Below are 17486 nucleotides of genomic sequence, written 5' to 3'. Positions count from 1 at the left end.
TGCCAGAATACTGGAGGATAACTCATTTTGTTCTTTATTTAAGAATGGCAGCAGGGAAATGCCAGATATCTTCAGACCAACACCTTACGGCATTGATAGGCAAATTATTGGAGAAAATCCTGATGGATGGGATGTATACATTTCGGAAGGCAGGGACTGATCAGTAATAGTCAGCATTGCTTTGTGCAGGGGAAATCCAGCCTCACTAATTTGATAGAACTTTTTGAAGAGGTAACTGAGAAGATAGATGAAGACAGGGCTGGAGACTGTCTAAACTGACTTTAATAAACTGCAAGGTAGGCCAATTCAAGAGATGAAATCACATAGGAGCAAGGTGAGAGAGATGCCTAATTGGGTTCAAAGTAAGCTTGGTGACAGGAGGCAGAGGGTAGTGGTAGAAAGAATTTCTCTAACTGGAGGTTTGCGACCAGTCATATCTATAACTTTTATAACTTTTATATCCCAACATTGAATTCTGTAATTTGAGGTAAGCTCTCGCTGCACCCCATCCCTCTCTTTTCTCCCAATACCCCACCTGGACCAACACATATCTCCCCCTCCCCCTCCTCCCCGAATTCCTTCCTCTGGCTTCACAATTCTAGATTCCCTCCTTTCCATCCTCCCCTTACTCATACACCATTCATTTTCCTTGCACTTCTGTACCCCAGCTTTCCTCTTCCTCTCTCTCCTCCCTGCATTTCTAAACCTATTCCCCTCCAATCCTCCACCCCCTTTCCCATGACTGCATCTCCCCTCTACCCCACGAGGATGTATTGGGAATTGTTTCAAAATAAGGAATTCAGTGCGGTCTAAGATTGCGTGTGGATACAGTTACCAACGACAGGGGGTTGCACCTGAGCAGATTCTTACAGCTGTGTTTTGCCCCCATCCTGACTGATTACTTAATGCCAAAATATTTTCCAGTGTTGCTTGTTGTCGAAAACTGAATTCAAAGATGGAACAGTGACATCCAACCGTTCAAAGGGAAATAGGTCTATGGAACGAGGTCTGCCTCAACTGAAGTGCTGTAATCAGCGAAGATCCTCAATGATTCAATGATACTTTATTGTCACAAGTACCTAGGTACAGTGCAATACGTGGTTTTCCACGCAGCCTGGTAACATCGTGCAGCAGACCTCACCTAGACAGTATACAAGTGTAATCACGTTTTGCTGTTGACAAAGTTACAAAAGTTCATCAAACTTCCCTATCTGCTGTCTGCCGCTGCATGTGGCAGCAGCCACCCCACCGAGCCGCAGGGTCCCCTTTTGTTCTTGGTGACCCCCCTGGAAGGGCCCCCCATTGTTCTCATTCCCCCCCCCCCCGCCAGGTCCCCCCTTCCTGGTTCCTTGCCGTTCAACCACTTTACAATTGCAAGGAAATCCCCCGGAATTTTATGCCAACATATAGTTTCTCACAGTTTAATTTCACTTAAGCTAGACACAAAAAGCTGGAGTAGCTAAGCATGTCAGGCAGCATCTCTGGAGAGATGGAATGGGTGAGGCTTCGGGTCGAGACCCTTCTTCAGAGTAGTTATGGATAAGGGAAACAAGAGATACTGTATAGACGATGATATAGAGAGATAAAGAACAATGAAAGATATGCAAAAAATGTTATGATAATAAAGGAAACAGGCCATTGTTAACTGTTTGTTGGATGAAAACGAGAACCTGGTGCGACTTGGGTGGGGGAGGGATAGTCAGAGAGGGGACGCCGGGGCTACTTGAAGTAAAAGAAACCAATATTCATACCACTGGGCTGTAAGCTGCCCAAGCAAAAAATTGGATGCTCTTCCTCCAATTTGCATTTTTCCTCACTCTGACAATGGAGGAGACCTAGGACTGTGTGGGAATGGGAAGGAGAATTAAAGTGTTTATAAATTCGGAGACCGGGTAGGTTTTACTTCTCAAGCACCTGCGCCACACCTCAGAATGTGTGTGGCCGATTTAAGTCAGCTCACTCTGACGGCCTGAGTAACTGCGCCAGTCACCAATGGTGCAGTGTAACGTATTGCGCTCTTGTTCACAAAATTAATTAAGACCTCAATTTAATTTGCTCTCCTCCCAGCAGCCAGTCCAGTTATACCATTCATCTCATTAAAATTATAATTGCACGTCCCTTTATGGGGACCTTAATTGAAAAATGAGAAAATAAAAACAGCAAAAAGCGAGGTTTAATTTATTCATTCATTTTCACCTCTCGGTAGAGTTAATAAATTGGCATAAGTGAGCGGCACTCTTATTTTTAGTAGTTTCTGAGAAAGAAAGACAAATACAAGGGAATCAAAACAACGCTGTGATTAGCTCAGGCAGAAATTATTTTATACATTTAATGGATGTTATTACGAACACAGTCACGTAATAATTCCCATAATGATTCATGTCCCAAGAATCTGTACTTGAACTAGTGCAGATGGAATTACCTTCTCCTTTTCAAAGCACAAGGGTACTTGTTGTCAAGAGAGCAGAAGTTTTCTCAGCAAGATTTGGTAATGTACTTTTGAAAGTAGCTTGCCGTAGCTTGACGTCGTCTAGGGGGTATGTTGTCGTAGCTAGTCATAGATATTGTCGTTGCAGGGGCTCAGTCGCCACTTTTTCAGCGACCTGCTACGACTGTGACAGTCGCCGAAAAAATCGCCTAAGTGGGACAGGCCCTTGTCCCTGAATCTGAAAGTGTGCATTTTCACACTTCTGTACCTCTTGCCTGATGGGAGAGGGGAAAAGGAGAAGTGTCCAGGGTGAGAATTGGCTTAAAATGAAAAAGACTTGCCTTTTCGTAATACCATTTGTAGTTTAAGGAATGTGCTCATGCCACTCATTTACATGTGGACATCTTAACCCCTAGGTTTTCTTTCTGCACACTCCACCCTCCTCTACACCTTTTCAGCCCCTTTCACCTCCCTGCCTCCAAGATCCCCCTCTCCTAATCCTCCTTCTAATTTCATACTCCCAACAGTAAATATCATCCACCTCCACCTAACAACTCTACCCTCTCCCTTCAAACCAGTCTCCCTCCCCTCCCCTCTTTTAACTATGTCTCCATTCCTTTCCCTCCCCTTCCCCTTGCCCTGTAACCCCCTCTCATTTTACCACAACTAGAGAGCAGTGCTGAACTACTATCTACCTCATTGGTGAACCTGGGACTATCCTTAATCTGACTTTGCTAGCTTTACATTGCACTAAACGTTATTCCTTTATCACAAATCTATACATTGTAAATGGCTCGATTGTAATCATGATTTGTCTTTCTGATGACTGGTTAGCAAGCAACAAAAACTTTTCACTGTACCTCGACACACGTGACAATAAACTAAACTGAACTGAACCTTTGTCCTGCCATTCACTCACCTTCTTATCGCACCTATCTGTTCGGGTAGCAGTGAGCATCAAGTTAATGACAAGTTATGATAATCCACAGCAATGGGGCAGGGGAAGTCAAGGACCTACAAGAGGCTAAAACTCATGAGAAGTTGACATTAGATATATTGCCATGCCATATATCTCTGTGCATGTCGCTTTCCATGTCGACATACTATAGATACTGCTTGAGACAACTCTAATCGAAAGTCCTGTGGATAAAATTAACATCACTTGTCCATTTACGGAAACGTCCGTCGTCATTTCATATGAGATGTTATTCTCTTTCAGAACATGGAACCTCGAATATAAAACAGTACAGCACAGGAATAGGCCCGACAATGTCTGTAACGAACATGATGCCAAGATGAACTAATCTCATCTGCCTGCATTTGATCCATATTCCTACATTCCCCATATATCCATGTGCCTATCTAAAAGCCTATTGAATACGTTCATATTGTGGGTTAGTTTTGATGTGCCAAATGGCATAATTCTACTCCTATCACTTATGACCTATTGTACTTGCCTCCACCACCACCCCCGGCAGCATGTTCCAGGCACCCACCACACTGTGTAAACAGAAAGTTGACCTGCACATCTCCTTTAAACTTTGCCCCTCTCAATTTAAAGCTATCCAGTCTGTGTGTGGGGCATGTGTGGGGTGTGCGGGGTATGGGGGTGCGGGATGTGCGGGATGTGTGTGAGGTGTGTGGGTGTGTGGGGTGTGTGTGTGTGTGTGGGGTGTGGGGTGTGTGGGGTGTGTGGGGTGTGGGGGTGTGTGGGATGTGTGGGATGTGTGGGGTGGGGATGTGTGGGGTGTGTGGGGGGGTGTGGGGTGTGTGTGGGGTGTGGGGTGTGTGGGGTGTGTGGGGTGTGTGGGATGTGTGGGGTGTGTGGGGTGTGTGGGGGGGTGTGGGGGGTGTGGCGTGTGTGGCATGTGTGGGGTGTGGGGATGTGTGGGATGTGTGGGGTGGGATGTGTGGGTGTGTGTGGGGTGTGGGGGTGTGTGGGGATGTGTGGGGTGGGATGTGTGGGGTGTGTGGGGTGTGTGGGGTGTGTGGGGTGGGATGTGTGGGATGTGTGGGGTGGGATGTGTGGGATGTGTGGGATGTGTGGGATGTGTGGGGGATGTGTGGGATGTGTGGGATGTGTGGGGTGTGGTGGGGTGTGGGGTGTGTGGGGTGTGTGGGGTGTGTGGGGTGTGTGGGGTGTGTGTGGGGTGTGGGATGTGTGGGGTGTGTGGGGTGTGTGGTGGGTGTGTGGGGGGGTGTGGGGGTGTGTGGGGTGTGGTGTGGGGTGTGTGGGGTGTGTGGGGTGTGTGGGGTGTGTGGGGTGTGTGGGTGTGTGGTGTGGGGTGTGGGGTGTGGGGTGGTGTGGGGGGTGTGTGGGGGGGTGTGGGGTGTGTGTGTGTGGGGGTGTGGGGGTGTGTGTGGGGTGGGTGGGGTGTGTGTGGGGGTGTGTGGGGGTGTGTGGGGGTGTGTGGGGTGTGTGTGGGGGGGTGTGGGGGTGTGTGGGGGTTGGGTAGGTGGGTGGGGTGTGTGTGTGGTTGAGGTGTGTGGGGTGTGGGGGGTGTGTGGGGTGTGTTTGTGGGGTGTGTGTGGGGTGTGTGGGTGTGTGTGGGGGGTGTGGGTGTGTGGTGTGTGTGTGTGTGGGGTGTGTGTGGGGTGTGTGCGGTGCGTGTGGTGTGTGTGGGGTGTGTGTGGGGTGTGTGTGGGGTGTGTGTGGTGTGTGTGTGGGGGTGTTTGGGGTGTGTGTGGGGTGTGTGTGGGGTGTGGTGGGGGTGTGTGGGGTGTGTGTGGGGTGTGTGTGGGGTGTGTGGGGGGTGTGGGGGGGTGTGGCGTGTGTGGGCATGTGTGGGGTGTGTGGGGTGTGTGGGGTGTGTGGGGGGAGTGTGGGGTGGGGGGTGTGTGGGGTGTGTGGGGTGTGTGGGGTGTGTGGGGTGTGTGGGGTGTGTGGGGGGTGTGGGTGTGGGGTGTGGTGTGGGGTGTGTGTGGTGTGTGGTGTGGTGTGTGGGGTGGGGTGTGTGTGGTGTGTGTGGGGTGTGTGTGGGTGTGTGGAGGTGTGGGGGGTGTGTGGTGTGTGGGGTGTGTGTGGGGGGTGTGTGGGGTGGTGTGGGGTGTGGGGTGTGTGGTGTGTGGGGTGTGTGGGGTGTGGGGGGGTGTGGGGGCCTGTGTGGGGGTGTGGGGGTGTGTGTGGTCGTGTGGGTGGGGGGGGGTGTGTGTGGGTGTGTGTGGGGTGTGTGTGTGGTGTGTGTGGGTGTGGGGTGTGTGGGGTGTGTGGGGTGTGTGGGGTGTGGTGGTGTGGTGTGTGGGGTGTGTGGGGTGTGGTGGTGTGGGGGTGTGTGGGGGTGTGGGGGTGTGTGTGGGGGTGTGTGTGGGGGTGGAGGTGTGGGGGTGTGTGGGGTGTGTGGTGTGTGGGGTGTGTGGGGTGTGTGGGGGTGTGTGTGGGTGTGTGTGGGGTGTGTGTGTGGTGTGTGTGGTGTGTGGGGTGTGTGGGGTGGTGTGTGGGGTGTGTGGGGGGTGTGGGGTGTGGGGGGTGTGGGGTGTGTGGGGTGTGGGGGTGTGTGGATGTGTGGGTCGCTGGTTGAGTCTCTGCCTCACAGCACCGGAGCTCTGTGGTCGATTCTGGCCTCAGGTGCTCGCTGTGCCTGTGTGGGTTTCATCCTGGTGCACCGGCTCTATCCTACACACTGTGATTTGTCCCTAGTGTGTGGGGTGCAGCTGGGGGAGGGAGGGGGGGGGGCGGACTCTCTCGCAAGGGGTTGCCCGGGATGGGGCTCAGGTCTCTGGCCCTGTGGGACAGCTCTACCAGCGGTTCGTGCAGTTCGTGGGGTTCAAGGAGGCCAGTTGGGCTGCAGGCCTGCACGTCACGTGGCAGCAGTAAAGTTGCTGCCTTACAGCATCAGAAACCCGGGTTCAATCCTGTCTATATGGAATTTTTACATTCTCCTTGTGACTGCATGAGTTTTCTCCAGGAACTCCGGATTCTTCCTACACTCCAAAGACGTACAGGTTTGTAGGTTATTGGCTTTGGTAAAGTTATAAGTTTTATAACTCATTATTATCCTCATGTTTGTAGGATAATGCTAGTGTACGGGGATCACTGGATGACACCGACCCGGTCTCCGTAGTGCCTGTTTTCGCGCTGTATCCCTGAAGTCTAAAAAGTCTTTGTTGTGGGGAGAAACCGGGGGGAAACCCATGCTGTCACGATGTTTCTATAATGTAGCAATGTTACAAATTTTGAGATTTAAAAAAACAAGTCTTTAATTTATCCCATCAGATAAAGCATAAAAAGAAGTTTAATTTGTCACGTAATTCACTTTCATATCTTCAGTATTAAACAAGTTATGGCCATTTTCATACTCGGAAATTGGCATCTTGTTCCCTGTTGCTTTCTCATTGACAAAAGCTGTGATCGAGAACATTTAAAAGCCCATAACTTTCTGAAAATTTAAGAGAACTGAAATAAAATTTCAGTTATTGTAGATTGAAGCATTCTGAAACAAATATGAAACAATCTTACTCAGATGACTTAAAATTAAAGCATATAGTTAGTTAGTTATCTAATGGTAGCTAATTACAAAATCCGTCCTCGTTGTCGGCATTGACGGCTTCAGAAGCTGATTTTAAAATCACTCCAGCGATTAACTTGTTGGGCGAATTGTTTTTAAAAACACACAGAACCGCCGTTGGAACGATTCTTCAGCAACATCTTGCACTCCAACAAAATATAATTCAGGACCAGGTCGAATTAAAACCACGTTTTAACCCCGCCCCACCTCAAACGCGCCAAAATCGCACACATGGCCAGTGGCAGAATTGCAGCGCTGCTGAAGGTAAGTATTGTAACATACCTATATAATGTAGAGGAAAGATAGAACCACTGCAAATGTTCTGTCCTGCACACTATGAACTGTCCTTAGTGTGTAGGATAGAACTAGTGTACAGGTGATCACTGGTTGGAACTGTGTTTCCACGCTGTATCTAAACTAAACTCAGCTAAATTGGTTCAAAAACAACTTTCGCTGCATGAAGCAATGAACTTGTTCTACGACAGATTCAGTCTGCTATAACCAAGATCTGTTCTAAGGTCTGGTAAAACAAGGGTTCACTGTAATTATATGTTTAGGTTCAGGGTTTGAAGCTGTTTTCAAAGAGGAAACTTCATTGGCATATTAAAATTATGTGTTTTCGTGTTTCTTCCCAGCCACAGTACCGTCCCCAAGTCTTTAAATGCAGCAAATGAAATAAGCGATTCTTCACTGACTAAATCATGGCAAGTATTATCAAGAGTACTCTAAGTGCCTCACAATGACTATTATTACAAACACATATGAAAAACCATTCACTGTCAGTTCAATTCACTTAGCTCCTTTTAATTTTAAGATTTTTTCCCTTTAAGTTCCATACTTACCTCAGTAGCATTTCAGCGTAGTGCCATATTGCAATAACAGATGTCAAATGCTGCATGCATAATAAGGATTAGTATACATGCTGTACAATTTAGCGGGTGTCAATAGTTTCTGTTGCCAGGGTTTAATATAACTGCTTCCATCTCTGTCCTACTACACCTCAGACCCTCTCTCTTTTCCTTTTGAAAATAACATAAATAAATTATACAACAGCAACTTGCAAAGGTTTCATTTCATTTCAGGGGTGTGCAATTTAATCGTATCCCCAGCGGTGGAACACAATAAAGACAGTCAGCTGCCTTTGCAAATAATGGGGGCTTTTTCCACCATCGGGACAAATTGCAAAATGCATTGCATTGCAAGCAATAGCTTGACCTGAGTGATCCATTTGCCCTTGTTCACAGTGTGGGCACACAGATACTGAGTGCCTTCAGAAATCAATTTGCAGTCTGCTATGAATTGTTGGATCCCAAACAGTAGCTGAAAGCAGCCGTAACTTGAAGAGGCACCACATGAAGAGGGGTCTGGTTCTCTTCAGTATTCAGTGCAGCCTCACAGATGACTCAGTTCCCACCATGACCATTTAAATCAAGAGCTTAATAAAGCTTGAGGACTAGAGGAAGGAAGCCCTCCATAGGAATGTGGGTGTCTAAGTCCTGGTGTGGAATGAAAAGTTCAAAGAAAATTTGGTTTTATATATACATATATTCCTACTGCTTGCCAGTGTGTGTGTGTGTGTGTGTGTGTGTGTGTGTGTGTGTGTGTGTGTGTGTGTGTGTGTGTGTGTGTGTGTGTGTGTGTGTGTGTGTGTGTGTGTGTGTGTGTGTGTGTGTGTGTGTGTGTATATATATATATATATATCTGTATAACTAAAAGTCTCATCTTGACCACTTCCTGTCTGTGCTGTATATTGATTTTAGAAAAAATGCTACCATATATCACAATGATTTTTGGCCATCTTACTTACATTCCTCCTCCGCTGAGGCAGCCCTGAGGATTTTTCCGATCGATGAAAAGTTAAAAAGTTATAAATGTTTAAAAAATCTTGAGATCAGCTGATTGGTCCTCTCGCCTGTCCACCATGATGAAGGTAACACCCCTTCCGGGCCACAACACCCAAGGGGTTCCACTTAGTCTAGTATTTATATATACACACACACTTCAAACCAACCACCACCAACAGCCATTTGCACGGCTTCACTTCAAACCAACCACCACCAACAGCCATTTGCAGTGCTTCACTTCAAACCTACTGCCACCAACAGCCATTTGCAGTGCTTCGCTTCAAACCAACCACATTTTCATTTTCAAACCACATTAAGGGCACTCAAAGTCAGTAAAACCACACTCACGGTTTAGTAGACATGTCTTATTCACAGCTCAGACTGAGAGACATGACCCTATTGCATCCCCCATCTTGCAGAGACTGACTGAGGCACTCAACACTTCTGGGTTTTATAGTCCCTCCGGAAGGGGCGTGGCCTTCAGGAGAGAGAATCGCAACATTTTTTAAACACTAATAACTCTTTTAATTTTCATCGATGGGAAAAATCCTCTAGTCCTGCACAGCGGAGTGGGATACTGAGTAAGATGGCCAAAAATCACAGCCGTAAGTGGCTGCAGTTTTCTAAAATCAATAAACAGAACACCAGGAAGTGGTCAAGACTTTTAGTAATATAGATATATATAGTCTGCGTGTGTGTGTGTGTGTGTGTGTGTGTGTGTGTGTGTGTGTGTGTGTGTGTGTGTGTGTGTGTGTGTGTGTGTGTGTGTGTGTGTGTGTGTATATGTGTGTATATGTGTAAACATATACACACACACACATGCCCACACATCTATATATATATGTGTGTATATGCATACATAATGTGTAGGAAAGAACTGCAGATGCTGGGTTAAATCAAAGGTAGACCCAAAATGCTGGAGTTTTGCAGCTGGACAGGCAGTATCTCTGGAGAGAAGGAAGGGGTCATGTTTCAGGTCGAGACCCTTCTTCAGACTGATGTCAGGGGCACACATACCGTATATAAATGTGTGTGCGTGCATATGCACCTGCATATTCTCTCTGCTCACCTTATAATTCAAACTTTATCTATTTATTATACATTTTGCAATCACAATAAATTAACAACAGCTGTTTAATATATATCAATTCATCTAAAATGCCATATTGAAGTAATTGTTAAAAAAGGAAGTGTGGTTGAGTTTAGAGTTTATGATATTTGGGTAGCACGGTGGCGCAGCGATAAAGTTGCTGTCTTATAGTGTTAGAGACCCGGGCTCGATCCTGACGATGGGTGCTGTCTGTACGGAGTTGGTATGTTCTCCCCGTAACCTGCGTGGGTTTTCTCCAGGAGTTCCGTTTTTTTCCCACATTCCAAAGATGCACAGGTTAGTAGGCTAATTGGCTTGGTAAAATTGTAAATTGTCCCTAGTGTGCGTAGGATAGTACTAGTTATAGGGATCGCTGGTCAGCATGGACAGTGGGCCGAAGGAACTCTCTGTGGAATTCTCTGCCTCAGAGGGCGGTGGAGGCTGGTTCTCTGGATACTTTCAAGAGAGAGCTTGATAGGGCTCTTAAAGATAGAGGAGTCAGGGAATATGGGGAGAAGGCAGGAAAGGGGTACTGATTGTGGATGATCAGCCATGATCACATTGAACGGTGGTGCTGGCTCGAAGGGCCGAATGGCATACTGTTGCACCTATTGTCTATTGTTTATTGACTGTTTCTTCGCTGTATCTATAAAACTAAACTAAACTAAACTAATAGAGTCGTTTTTTTATAATTCTGGTTCTAAATTTTAAAGAATTTTGAAGAACTTGTTATAACATAGCATGCATCATGATTTTACACCTGCACTATCTAAAGACTAAAAGAATATATGTTATATTCCATATACAATGACCATTGTGTTTTGTGCTGGTTTGCCCTCTTCTGTTACTCAGTGGATCAATATTAATAATATTTCAATGGTCCTAAACTGGCAATATTTGTTTTGATGCAGCTTGTTCTATTTATTACCGCATTTAAAGTCAAAGGTTACCAGCGTGCCTACCTTCTAAGACAGGACTGAGTGTTATACAAGACTCTAGATATACGTTTGCAATTACAAGATTGCGTTAACATAGTTTACACAAATACATACTGTGTACACTGGGTCTTATTTCATTGTGTGGACACGAAAGGATTTTAATATAGATTGACCTGAAAAGATTTTAAACCATCTCACCTACAAAAATGATTCCCAAGAGAATGAACTATTACCCCAACATCCTGTTTTTTAAAATTTGCACAACAATGCAGCGGTTTTAAACGACATCCACCCTGTACTGTGCAATGTCTGTAATGTAATGCATGCTGCCTCACAGAATCAGATACAGGAGGGCCTCTCACTTCCAGGACTGGACTCCCCTTGCAGTGGTGGGCAGGGCAAGTCCCAAGATTCACTACCGTCCTCTGCTCAATGTCACTGATCATTAGCCCTTCCTGTCGCAACAATGATGCTTTCCAGGAGGAAGAATTGCAGGATGTAGAGGAAGAGAAAAGGGGGAGAGCAACCTCGAACAAAATCCATCCATTGGAATATTCCTCATTCGGCACAAGGGGGTCAATTACCACAGATGCCCCTTCCTGGAGCCACGTGGTCTGAATGCAATGTTACTCCGGCGATGAGACGGGGCAACTTTCGCTGGAGGAGACTACAGATGGCTTGGAGGCCGGCATCAGCGCAGCTGAGCCTGGAAGCCAGCCTTAGATTGCAGCCCTCACACGTGAGGCAGCAATCTGGGCAGCAAGCAGCTGACGGTCCATGGGATGCAGCTAGGGTGGTCAACTGTCCCGGATTCGCCAGGACATCCCGTTAAATTGGGCTAAATTGGTTTGTCCCGTACGAGGCCGACCGCCCTTGTCCCGGGTTGAGGGGACTGTCGGGTCAGAGCGCCTCACCCGTCCCGACATAGTGCGATTCTGGAATGCAGTAGCTGCGCCTCACCCGTGCGCCCCATTGGTCAGCAGCCCGTCCAGCTGTCCGACCTTTGGAGTTTCACTTACCGCCAACACCACCACACCTCCTTCGCATGGTCGATCATCGGTTCATGAGTTAGATGACGGTCCGGACTGCACATCAGCTGGGCTTTGTGTGCAGTCCAGCACCCAGGCCAACTCATCATTCACCCAGCCACGGCCGAGTCGGTCAATAAATTGCCGTTGGGAATTTGTCCCATATGTTGACCTAGATGCAGTTCACTCCTGAGATCCAGCCACACAATCAACCCTTTAGCTCCCTCAAACGAGCTCTGCATTTTCACTATGTGTTTGAGCAAACAGACAGAAACTGAACTGCTGCCCTTGTCCAAAATTAATTAAAAAACAAAACTGAGTAAATGTCATTATTTATTTTATTCCTCTATTAATATTTAATAGCCAAAAGGAGACTCAAGAGTGGCTATATCGCCAAACAAAATTAACAACCCAACGGAGACAAGGTGTCCCTCCCCGAAACCACAAACAAAATGTAATCGGATTGTTAAGACCCTTATGGTGCCAGGTTGTCTGAGTCCTGATGTCTGCATCTGCTTTTAGCTCATGTTTATAAGAGCAACTTTCAGTAATTACTGCTAACTAGAGAGAGCTTTCACAAGAACCAACAAATACACATTTCCTCGTCCATATAACTTCCAATTCTGAAATGGTCTTAAAGTAACTTAATTGTTATAAAGCCGTAATAAGTGATTTTTGTCCAAACAATTGGAACTTGCATAAAATGGTTGCATTATTATCAGGACTGCCAACTCTCACACATTGAGCGTGAGACTCACGCATTTCACAAAATTCTCATGCTCTCACGCTGATCGCAAAATTTCTCACGCTCAAATATCTGCAGGTGCTGAAAGTTCAAAATAAAGCAAAAATTGTTTTAGACGCGAGTAAAAACCATGAGGGGAATATCAGGTGAATGCATAGTCTTTTTCCCAGGATATGTGATTCAAGCACTAGAGGGGATTGGTTTAAAGCAGGGCTATCAAACTACCAGCATCAACCCCCCTCCCCCTTCCTCCCTGAGGCACAGCACACACCTCCCACCTTCACCTCCGGCGGCTCTATGTCCATCGACCACTCTGTCCACACCCCATGGAGTTTTAACCCCGGCCCGGAGCCAGGAGCGGACCGGGTGAGTGCCGCCTCCAGAGCCTACTATGGGAGGGGGAATCCTCTCCCCTCGGTTGCTACTCCACCTCGCAATTTCTCACTCTCAACTCTCCCCCAATGTTGGCAGCCCTGATGAAACCCTTAATAATCTTATATGTTTCAAGAAAACTCCCTCTCATCCTTCTAAACACCAGAGTATACAAGCCCAGCCGCTCCATTCTCTCAGCATTTGGGAATTAACCTTGTAAACATACGCTGGACTCCCTCAATGGCAAGAATGGTTTTGCTGCCTCACATTTATCCACATTAAACTGCACCTGCCATGCATCTGCCAACTCACCCAACCTGTCCAAGTCACCCTACAGTCTCATAGCATCCTCCTCACAGTTCACACTGCCACCCAGCTATGTGTCATCTGCAAATTTGCTAATGTTACCTTGAATCCCTTCATCTAAATCATTGATGTATATTGTAAATAGCTGCGGTCCCAGCAGCGAGCCTAGTGGTACCCCACTAGTCACTGTCTGCCATTCTGAAAGGGACCCGTTAATGCCTATTCTTTGTTTCCTGTCTGCCAACCAATTTTCTATCCATGTCAGCCCCCCAATACCATGTACCCTAATTTTGCCCACTAATCTCCTATGTGGGACCTTATCAAATGCTTTCTGAAATTCCAGGAATACTACACCCACTAGCTCTCCCTTGTCCATTTTTTAGTTATGTCCTCAAAAAAATCCAGAAGATTAGTCAAGCGTGATTTCCCCTTCGTAAATCCATGCTGACTCGGACCGATCCTGTTACTGCTATCCAAATGTTCGGCTATCTCATCTTTTATAATTGACTTCAGCATCTTCCCCACCACCGATGTCAGGCTAACTGATCTATAATTCCCCGTTTTCTCTCTCCCACCTTTCTTGAAAAGTGGGATAATCCACAGGAACTGTGGATCCTGATCCTGAATCTGTAGAACATTGGAAAATAATTAACAATGCATCCACGATTTCTAGAGCCACTTCCCTAAGTACCCTGCGATGCAGACCATCAGGCCCTGGGGATTTATCAGCCTTCAGTTCCATCAGTCTACCCAACACCATTTCCTGCCTAATGTGGATTTCCTTCAGTTCCTCCGTCACCTCAGGTCCTCTGGCCACTAGTATATCTGGAAGATTGTTTGTGTCCTCCTTAGTGACGACTGATCCAAAGTACCTGGTTATCTCATCTGCCATTTCCTGGTTCCCCATAATAAATTCACCTTTTTCAGCCTTCAAGGGTCCAACGTTGGTCTTAACTAATTTTTTCCTCTTCACATACCTAAAGAAGCTTTTACTATCCTCCTTTATATTCTTGGCTGGCTTACCTTCGTACCTCAACTTTTCTCCCCGTGTTGCCTTTCTAGTTATTTTCTGTTGCTCTTTAAACATTACCCAATCCTCTTGCTTCCCGCTCATCTTTGCTATGTTGTACTTTAATCTTTTAATCTTGTACTGTCCCTGATGTCCCTAGTCAGCCACAGTCACCCCATACTCCCCTTGGAATGTTTCTTCCTCTTTGGAATGCACTGATCCTGCACCTTCTGCATTATTTCCAGAAATACCTGCCATTGTTGTTCCACTTTCATGCCTGCTAGGATATCTTTCCAGTCAACATTGGCCAGCTCCTCCCTCATGGCCCCATAGACCCCTTTATTCAACTGTAACACTGACACCTCCGATTTACCCTTCTCCCTCTCCAATTGTAGATTAAACCTGACCATATTATGGTCACTGCCTCCTAATGGCTCCTTAACCTCAAGTTCCTTGATAGAGTCCGGTTCATTACATAACACTAAATCCAGAATTGCCTTCTCCCTGGTAAACTCCAATACAAGCTGCTCTAAGAATCCATCATGGAGGCATTCCACAAACTCCCTTTCTTGGGGTCCAGTACCAACCTGATTTCCCCAGTCTACCTGCATGTTGAAATCTCCCATAATAACCGTAGCATTACCTTTACTACATGCCAATTTTAACTCCTGATTCAACTTGCGCCCTATGTCCAGGCTACTGTTTGGGGTCATGTAGATAAGTCCCATTAAGGTCATTTCCCCCTTACAATTCATTAGTTCTATCCATACTGACTCCACATCTCCTGTATCAATGTCACCCCTTGCAAGGGACTGAATTTCATTACTCACCAACAGAGCTACCCCACCCCCTCTGCCCACCTGTCTGTCTTTTCGATAGGAGGTATACCCTTTAATATTCAGTTCCCAGCCCTGGCCCTCTTGCAGCCATGTCTCTGTAATTCCCACAATATCATCCTTGCCAATTTCTAACCGAGCCACAAGCTCGTCCACTTTATTTCTTATACTTCGCTCATTCATTTACAACACTTTGACCTCGGTATTCACCTCCCCTCTTGCACCGCTCGCAATTGGCCCTGACCTTACTCTCTTATCGCTTCTTGAACTTTCCTTCCCATTAATTCGGGAGGCTTTTGTAACTTTTCCTGTACTCGCTTCCCCTTCAACTCCATCTTTATACTCCCAATTTGTCAATCCCTCCCCCCCACTATTTAGTTTAAACCCACACGTATAGCCCCAGCAAACCTACCTGCCAGAACGTCGGTCCCCTTCCAGTTAAGATGTAACCCGTCCCTTTTGTACAGGTCACCACTACCCCAGAAGAGATTCCAGTGGTCTATAAATCTAAATCCTTGCTCCAAAACGTTTTGACCCAAAACGTCTCCAGAGATGCTCCCTGTGCCGCTGAGTTACTCCAGCATTTTGTGTCTATCTTCAGGGTAAACCAGCATCTGCAGTTCCTTCCTACACAGTCACTGTGGTACTTATTAATTTTACTATTTGTATTCCTCTTTGTCACCTTCCACTCAGCTAACAATGGACCATTCTACAATTTCCTTGATCAATGTCTGCTTTGATCTGTCATTTTCACATCCCATCCTTCCGCATCTCTGTGTCTCCATCTCCCCTGACTCTCAGTGTGAAGAAGGGTCTGGACCCACAATGTCGCCTATTCCATCTCTCCAGAGATGCCTCCTGACCCGCTGAGTTACTCCAGCATTTTGTGTCTATCTTCGATGTAAACCAGCATCTGCAGTTCCTTCTTTCAGATCACCCGGGTCTATGAAGATGCCACTGGGATAAAAGAGCTGGCTTCTGAAGCACGTGCAGACCTACTCACATATCTTGCCCACCCGCAATTACATAGAAACATAGAAACATAGAAAATAGGTCCAGGAGGAGGCCATTCATTGTGATCATGGCTGATTGTCCCCAATCAATAACCCGTGCCTGCCTTCTCCCCATATTGCTTGATTCAACTAGCCCCTGGAGCTCTGTCTAGCTCTCTCTTAAATCCACCCAGTGACTTGGCCTCCACTGCCCTCTATGGCAGGGAATTCCACAAACTCACAACTCTCTAAGTGAAAACGTTTTTTCTCACCTCAGTCTTAAATGGCTTCCATTTTATTCTAAGGCTGTGGCCCCTGGTTCTGGACTTGCCCAACATTGGGAATTTTTTTCCTGCATCGAAAAAGTCCAGTCCTTTCATAATTTTAAATGTTTCTATAAGACACCCCCTCATCCTTCTAAACTCCAGTGAATACAAGCCTAGTCTTTTCAATCTTTCCTCATATGACATTCCCGCCATCCCAGGGATCAATCCCGTGAACCTACGCTGCACTGCCTCAATCACAAGGATGACCTTCCTCAAATTAGGAGACCAAAACTGTACACAGTACTCCAGATGTGATCTTACCAGAGCCCTATACAACTGCAGAAGAACCTCTCTACTCCTTTTAAAAAGGACGAAAACAGTGGATGCTGGAAATTTTAAATATATGCTGAAAATACAAGATGAGCTCAGCAGGTGAAGCAGCACCAGTGGAGAAGGAAATAGAGGCAATGTTTCATGCTTTATCAGAACTAAAAACATTGGGAATCAAATACATTTTGTGTGACAGAGTTCCAGAAAGATTACGTCAGTTCAAGAAGGCAGCTCAGCACAGATAGACGCAAAGTGTTAGACAAACTCAGCAGGTCAGGCAGGTTCATGGAGAGAAAGGATGGGTGACCTTTTGGGTCGAGACCCTTCTTCTGAAGAAGGGTATCTTCGGTACATACCAGCATCTACAGTTTCTTTCTACACAAGGCAGCTCGCCTCCCTATCTCATCGAAAGCAATTAAGGATGGATGAAATGCTGTTCTTACCTGCAATATCATATCAAACAAATGAATTAAAATGAGGCAGAGTTGGTGCGGTGGGGCTGGTTGTGGGTGGTGGGTGTGCGTTGGGGAGAAAGTGAGAGAACAAAGGGAACATCTGCAACAGGGTTCGAGACTGACGGAAACAAGATGCCAAAAATGATGGTGAAGGTTTGCTAATCAGAGATCTCTGGTAGGAGGAGCTGTAAGAAGAAGAGATGAAAGGGGACAAGGAGGGAGAATAATATCAAGGTTGGGACTGTGAGTACATTAGGCTGCAATCGTGAAAAACTGAAATGAGAGGAAACGATGAAAGTGTGCACTTAATCAGACCACTTCTGCAGAAAGAGGCAAAAGGTG

The sequence above is a fragment of the Leucoraja erinacea genome, chromosome 7 (genome assembly GCF_028641065.1).
Source record: "Leucoraja erinacea ecotype New England chromosome 7, Leri_hhj_1, whole genome shotgun sequence".
Lineage (NCBI taxonomy): Eukaryota > Metazoa > Chordata > Chondrichthyes > Rajiformes > Rajidae > Leucoraja > Leucoraja erinaceus.
Note: the sequence above shows the minus strand (reverse complement) of the source record.